At 39.5% G+C, this 8,099-nt stretch overlaps 1 non-coding gene across 1 annotated transcript; it reads left to right on the top strand.

The window, feature by feature from the left end:
* The first annotated feature begins 7,756 nt into the window (after positions 1-7,756).
* On the top strand, positions 7,757-7,860 carry LOC148546074 (small nucleolar RNA R71). Its single transcript, XR_015901739.1, has one exon. It is a non-coding gene; the product is annotated as a small nucleolar RNA R71 (small nucleolar RNA).
* The last annotated feature ends 239 nt before the right edge of the window (positions 7,861-8,099 follow it).

The raw sequence follows: 8,099 nt of genomic DNA, 5'->3' as shown, positions 1-8,099 counted from the left end.
GCATTAATTCATGAAGAACAGCAGAGCTCCACACCTTAATCTATGAGGTGTAGAAACTCCACCGTTGAAAATACAAAAGTGATGAAAGTCCAAGCATGGCCGAATGGCGAGCCCCCTAAACGTGATCAAGAGATCAAAAATGATACCAAGATAGTCTCAAAAATGATCTGAAGATTAAAATACAATAGCAAGAGGTCCTATTTATAATGAACTAGTAGCTTAGGGTTTACAGAAATGAGTAAATGATTCAAAAATCCACTTTCGGGGCCCACTTGGTGTGTGCTTGGGCTGAGCATTGAAGCTTTTTCGTGCATGAGCTATTTCTGGAGTTAAACGCCAGCTTTGGTGCTAGTTTGGGAGTTTAACTCCAGCTTTTATGCCAGTTCTGGCGTTTAACGCCAGAATAGGGTAGAAAGTTGGCGTTTAAACGCCTGTTTTCGTTATCAAAACTCGGGCAAAGTATAGACTGTTATATATTTCTGGAAAGCCCAGGATGTCTAATTTCCAATGCATTTGAGAGTGCACCAATTAGGCTTCTGTAGCTCCAAAAAATACACTTCGAGTGTAGGAAGGTCAGAATCCAACAGCATCTGTAGTCGTTTTTCAGCCTCTGAATCAGATTTTTGCTCAGGTCCCTCAATTTCAGCCAGAAAATACCTGAAATCACAGAAAAATACACAAACTCATAGTAAAGTCCAGAAATGTGATTTTTATTTAAAAATAATAAAAATATAATTAAAAGTAACTAAAACATACTAAAAATTACCTAAAAATAATGCCAAAAAGCGTATAAATTATCCGCTCATCACAACACCAAACTTAAATTGTTGCTTGTCCCCAAGCAACTAAAAACAAAGAAGGATAAAAAGAAGAGAATATACAATAAACTCCAAAAACATCTATGAAGATCAGTTTTAATTAGATGAGCGGGGCTAGTAGCTTTTTGCTTCTGAACAGTTTTGGCATCTCACTTTATCCTTTGAAGCTCAGAATGATTGGCATCTATTGGAACTTAGAATTTAGATAGTGTTATTGATTCTCCTAGTTTAGTGTGTTGATTCTTGAACACGGTTACTGATGGTGTTTTTGTGGAAAAACGAATTCCAATCACCTATAACTCACCGGCAAGTATACTGGGTCGCATCAAGTAGTAAAACTCACTTAGAGTGAGGTCGATCCCACAGGAATTGATGGATCAAGAAACTTTAGTGGGTGATTAGTTTAGTCAAGCTAACATTGAGTGATTGGGTGAAATTGATCAACAGAATATAAAATTGCAATGAATTTAAATTGCAGAAAGTAAATGGAACTGAAACTTAAAGAGCAAGCAATGTAAATTGCATAAACCTAAATGACAAGAAATGTAAATTGCATCAAATGTAAAGGGGAGTGGGAGCAGAGAAATTAAATGAAAGCAGTAGATCAAAGCTTAGAACAATTGCAAGGAAATTAAAATTGCATGAAAAGTAAATTCAGATCACAGAGGCTCAAATGTAAAGTGCAGAGGAACACACGTGTAGGAAAGTAAATTGGGAGCAATATGAGCAGAAAGTAAAAATTGCAGAGAAGGAAATTGTAGCAGAAAAGAAAATCATCAAGAAGACTTAAATCAATTTTGAAATCTCAAAGAGCACTCAACAATTTCAATGAAACAGTAAAAAACACAGCAAAGCAAAATTGCTTGAGAAAGCTAAACAGAGATGAAATTAAGCTTAATTGCAAAATAAAATTGAAGATCTCAGGAAATCAAAGAGACTAGAAAACAAGTCTAGATCTCAATTCCTTCCTTGATCCAACAGCAAACAGATTGAAGAATAAAGACAAATGGAAGCAATAAATGAAAGCTTTGATTCAAATCACAATTTCTTGAATTATGCAGAAAAATAACAAGAGAAGTTGCAGATGAAGAATGAAAACAGAATTCCTTCCAATCTCAATTCAAAATTTCAAAACAGAAAAGAAAACTAAGAGAGAAAGCAAAATGAAAACTAAAGAGTGCAAAACTCCCTATTGGAGCTAGCCTTCTCAATGGAGCCCTCCAAAGAAATGAAGCAGATGCCTTTTTATAGGCTTTTCACAAAATAAAAATGAAAATGAAAAATGAAATTCTAAACAAATTACAATTAAAAATAAATTCCTAAGATAATTTGTTCTTGTGCCTTGAAGTGATATCCATGGGCTTTTAAATTTTGGTGCAGGATTGAATTAATTTGATTTTTGGACCATGGGTCACACTCCCAGGGCAAAGCTCTCTTCAAGAGCTTCAAAGCTCTCTGTAAGAGCTCTATTAGAAGCACCCCTTTGTTTTGGAGAGAAACTCCAAGTTCGAACTATGATGGAAGCATTTTGTGAGCCCTTTTTCTTACATTTTCATGAGGAGAGCGCTACTTCCTTGCTTCCCTTGGTCTCCCTCTTCGAATCCTGGTGAAGCCACTTAGATTCATTTTGCTTGTTTTTGGTCCTTAAAGATGCCTTTCACTCGTGCCTTAATTTCATGCCAAATATGGATGACCATATATCGTTGGAAAGCTCTGAATGTCATCTTTCTAACGCAACTAGAAGCACATCAATCGGATCTCTGTAGCTCAAGTTATGGCCCTTTGGAGGAGGCATGGTCATGCTGTAAACGCCTAGATTTTAACTTAGCGAAAATTCTTGCCTCCCTCCCCCTTGGTCTTGGGTTCAAGCCTTGGTGAGTGCATTGTTGAGCTCTTTTTTCCTTGATTTTTCCTTGAAGAAGCCCGAAAAAGCTCTTGGGCAAAGCTCTTGGCAAGAGCTTTGCATGTGAGCTTGCCTTGCTTCCTTCTTCCATGTGCTTTTGATAAAGCTATTGGCAAGAGCTTTTAAGCTCTTGGCAAGAGCTTGGCTTTTGATTATTTGAAGTAAAGCTCTCCACAAGAGCTCTAAGCTCTTGCTCCTTGTTTTGAGCCACGCTTTTCTTCCTTTGGGCCACGCTTCTCTTCCTTGATTTGGTCATGGGCCACACTTTTAAAAGCGTGGCTTAAGTCTCCAAAGTGTGCTCCAACTTCAAAGTGTGCCCCCAAAGCTCTTTTTTTCTCCTTTTTAGCTTATTTTGTGCTTCTTTGCTTCTTTTTCTTCTTATTTCCTACAAGATTTATAAAATTAAAAGATCAAGGAAATATACCAATTAAGTACAAAAGCATTCATTATTCAAGCACAAATAATCAATTTCTTGTATGAATAACCATAGAAAAACATGACATGGTGACATGTCATCAGTTACTTTATGAGTCTTGGCCATGATCCTAAGCATTTTGTTTTCCAGTATTACCACCGGATACATAAATGCCACAGACACATAACTGGGTGAACCTTTTTAGATTGTGACTCATCTTTGCTAGAGTCCCCAATTAGAGGTGTCCAGAGCTCTTAAGCACACTCTTTTTGATTTGGACCACGACTTTAGCCGCTCAGTCTCAAGCTTTTCACTTGACACCTTCACGCCACAAGCACATTGTTAGGGACAACTTGGCTTAGCTGCTTAGGCCAGCTTTGGGCCCTCCTATCCATTAATGCTCAAAGCCTTGGATCCTTTTTACCCTTGCCTTTTGGTTTAAAGGGTTATTGGCTTTTTCTGCTTGCTTTTTCTTTTTCTTTCTTTTTCTTTTATTTTTTGCCACATTTTTTTTACAAGCTTTGTATTCACTGCTTTTTCTTGCTTCAAGAATCAATTTTATAATTTTTTAGATTATCAATAACATTTCTCCTTTTTCATTATTCTTTCAAGAGCCAACAAATTTAACATTCATAAACTTCACTATAAAAAATATGCACTGTTCAAGCATTCATTCAGAAAATAAAAAGTATTGCCACCACATCAAAATAATTAAACTATTTTAAAATTCAAAATTCATGTACCTCTTTTCTTTTGCAATTAAGACATTTTTCATTTAAGAAAGGTGAAGGATTCATAGGATATTCATAGCTTTAAGGCATAGACACTTAGACACTAGTGATCATGTAATAAGACACAAACATAAATAAAACATAAAGCATAATTTTCGAAAAACAGAAAAATAAGAACAAGGAAGTTAAAGAACGGGTCCACCTTAGTGATGGCGGCATGTTCTTCCTCTTGAAGATCTTATGGAGTGCTTGAGCTCCTCAATGTCTCTTCCTTGCCTTTGTTGCTCCTCCCTCATGGATCTTTGGTCTTCTCTAATTTCATGGAGGAGGATGGAATGCTCTTGGTGCTCCACCTTTAGTTGTCCCATGTTGGAACTTAATTCTCCTAGGGAGGTGTTAATTTGCTCCCAATAGTTTTGTGGAGGAAAGTGCATCCCTTGAGGCATCTCAGGGATTTCATGATGAGGAATTTCCTCATGCTCTTGTTGAGGTCCATGAGTGGGCTCTCTTGTTTGCTCCATCCTTTTCTTAGTGATGGGCTTGTCCTCATCAATGAGGATGTCTTCCTCTATGTTAATTCCAGCTGAATTGCAGAGGTGATAAATGAGATGAGGGAAGGCTAACCTTGCCAAAGTAGAGGACTTGTCCGCCACGTTGTAGAGTTCTAGGGATATAACCTCATGAACTTCTACTTTCTCTCTATTCATGATGCTATGGATCATGATAGCCCGATCTACAGTAACTTCAGACCGGTTTCTAGTAGGAATGATAGAGTGTTGGATGAACTCCAACCACCCCCTAGCCACGGGTTTGAGGTCAAGCCTTCTTAGTTGAACCGGCTTGCCTCTTGAGTCTCTTTTCCACTAAGTTCCTTCCACACATATGTCCATGAGGACTTGGTCCAACCTTTGATCAAAGTTGACCCTTCTAGTGTAGGGGCGTGTATCTCTTTGCATCATTGGCAAGTTGAATGCCAACCTTACATTTTCCAGACTAAAATCTAAGTATTTCCCCCGAACCATTGTAAGCCAATTCTTTAGGTTCGGGTTCACACTTTGATCATGGTTTTTGGTGATCCATGCATTAGCATAGAACTCTTGAACCATTAAGATCCCGACTTATTGAATAGGGTTGGTGAGAATTTTCCAACCTCTTCTTCGAATCTTATGTCGGATCTTCGGATATTCACTCTTTTTGAGCTTAAAGGGGACCTCGGGGATCACCTTTTTCTTTGCCACAACTTCATAGAAGTGGTCTTGATGCACCTTTGAGATGAATCTCTCCATCTTCCATGACTCAGAGGTGGAAGCAATTGCCTTCTCTTTCCTCTTTCTAGAGGTTTCTCCGGCCTTAGGTGCCATTAGTGGTTATGGAAAACAAAAAGCTTTAGCTTTTCCCACACCAAACTTAGAATGGTTGCTCGTCCTCGAGCAAAAGATGAAAGAAAAGAGTAGAAGAAGGAGAGGATGGAGGAGATGGAGAGGGGTGAATGGTTCGGCCAAGGGGGAGAGAAGCGCGTATGATGTGTGAAAATGAAGGTGGTAAAGAGGGGTATTTATAGGGTAAGAGAGAGAGGGTTTTCGGCCATGTGTGTGTGGATTTGGGAGGGAAATGGTTTGATTTGAATGGTGAGGTAGGTGGGGTTTTATGATGGATGGATGTGAGTTGGTGAAGAGATTATGGACAAGAGGGAAGGATTTGATAGGTGAGGGGTTTTTGGGGAAGAGTGTTATGGAAAGGTGTGAATAGGAGAGAAGAAGAGAGAGAGAGAGAGTTGAAGTAGTGGGGATCCTGTGGGGTCCACAGATCCTAAGGTATCAAGGATTTCTCATTCCTGCACCATGTTGGCATGTAAACGCCCCCAGGAGTGCCAATCCTGGCGTTAAATGCCAGGTTGCTGCCCATTTCTGACGTTTAACGCTAGCTTTTCTTCCTTTTTTGGCGTTAAATGCCAGTCTGGTGCCCTTTTCTGGCGTTAAACGCCCAGAATGGTGCCAGACTGGGCGTTTAACGCCCATTCTGCTACCCTCACTGGCGTTTAAACGCCAATAAGCTCCTCCTCTAGGGTGTGTTATTTTTAATGCTATTTTCGAATTCGCTTTGATTTTTGCAGTTGTTTTTGTGACTTCACATGATCATCAACCTAACAAAAACATAAAATAATAATGGAAAATAAAAATTTAACATAGATAAATAAAAATTGGGTTGCCTCCCAATAAGTGCTTCTTTAATGTCAATAGCTTGACAGTGAGCTCTCATGGAGCTTCACAGATATTCAGAGCATGCCCAACACCAAACTTAGAGTTTGAATGTGGGAGTTTGGTTTGACTCTGCATTGAGAGAAGCTTTTCATGCTTCTTCTCCATGTGTACAGAAGGAGACCTTGAGCCTTAAACACAAGGTAGTCCTCATTCACTTGAATGACCAACTCTCCCCTGTCAACATCAATCACAGCTTTTGCTGTGGCTAGGAAGGGTTTGCCAAGGATGATGGATTCATCCTTGTTCTTCCCAGTGTCCAGGATTATAAAGTCAGCAGGAATGTAAAGGCCTTCAACTTTCACTAAAACATCCTTTACAAGTCCATAAGCCTGTTTCCTTGAATTGTTTGCCATCTCTAGTGAGATTCTTATAGTTTGTACCTCAAGGATCCCTAGTTTCTCCATTACAGAGAGTGGCATGAGGTTTATACTTGACCCTAGGTCACACAGAGCCTTCTCAAAGGTCATGGTGCCTATGGTACAAGGTATTGAGAACTTTCTAGGATCTTGTTTCTTCTGAGGTAATGTCTGCCTAGTCAAGTCATTCAGTTCATTGGTGAGCAAGGGGGGTTCATCCTCCCAAGTCTCATTACCAAATAACTTGTCATTTAGCTTTATGATTGCTCCAAGGTACTTAGCAACTTGCTCTTCAGTAATATCTTCATCCTCTTCAGAGGAAGAATACTCATCAGAGTTCATGAATGGTAGAAGTATGTTCAATGGAATCTCTATGGTCTCTGTATGAGCCTCAGATTTTCTTGGTTCCTCAAAGGGGAAATCCTTTTCGTTCAGAGGACATCCCATGAGGTTTTTCTCACTGGGAATCACGTCCTTCTTACTCTCTCCAGGTTCGGCCATGTTGGTCATGATTATGGCCTTGCACTCTCTCTTGGGATTTTCTTCTGTATTGCTTGGGAGAGTGCTAGGAGGAGTTTCAGTAATTCTCTTACTCAGCTGACCCACTTGTGCCTCTAAATTTCTAATGGAGGACGCTGTTTCATTCATGAAACTTAGTGTGGTCTTAGATAGATCAGAGACTATAGTTGCTAAGCCAGAACGACTCTGCTTAGAGTTCTCTGTTTGTTGCTGAGAAGATGATGGAAAAGGTTTGCTATTGTTAAACCTATTTCTTCCATCATTATTGTTGTTGAAGCCTTGTTGAGGCTTCTGTTGGTCCTTCCATGAGAGATTTGGATGATTTCTCCATAAAGGATTATAGGTGTTTCCATAGGGTTCTCCCATGTAATTCACCTCTTCCATTGCAGGGTTCTCAGGATCATAAGCTTCTTCTTCAGAAGATGCTTTTTAGTACTGCCGGATGCAGCTTGCATTCCAGTCAGACTTTGAGAAATCATATTGACTTGCTGAATCAATATTTTATTTTGAGCCAGTATGGCATTCAGAGTATCAATCTCCAGAACTCCTTTCTTCTGAGTTGTCCCATTATTCACAGGATTTCTTTTAGAATTGTACATGAATTGGTTATTTGCAACCATTTCAATGAGTTCCTGGGCTTCTTCAGGCGTCTTCTTCAGATGAAGAGATCCATCAGCAGAGTTGTCTAATGACATCTTGGATAGTTCAGACAGACCATCATAGAATATGCATATGATGCTCCATTCTGAAAGCATGCCAGAAGGACACCTTCAGATCAATTGCTTGTATCTTTCCCAAGCTTCATAGAGGGATTCGCCTTCCTTCTGTCTGAAGGTTTGGACTTCCACTCTAAGCTTACTCAATTTTTGAGGCGGAAAGAATTTGCCAAGAAGGCATTGACCAGCTTTTCCCAAGAGTTCAGGCTTTCCTTAGATTGTGAGTCCAACCATATCCTAGCTCTGTCTCTTACAGCAAAAGGGAAGAGCATAAGTCTGTAGACCTCAGGGTCAACCCCATGAGTCTTAACAGTGTCACAAATTTGCAAGAGTTCAGCTAAAAATTGATGAGGATCTTCCAATGGAAGTCCATGATACTT

This window comes from Arachis ipaensis, chromosome B9 (assembly GCF_059453495.1).
Source record: "Arachis ipaensis isolate K30076 ecotype BB chromosome B9, ASM5945349v1, whole genome shotgun sequence".
Classification (NCBI taxonomy): domain Eukaryota; kingdom Viridiplantae; phylum Streptophyta; class Magnoliopsida; order Fabales; family Fabaceae; genus Arachis; species Arachis ipaensis.
The sequence above is the reverse complement of the archived record's forward strand: the minus strand, read 5'-3'. Positions and strand labels throughout refer to the sequence as shown.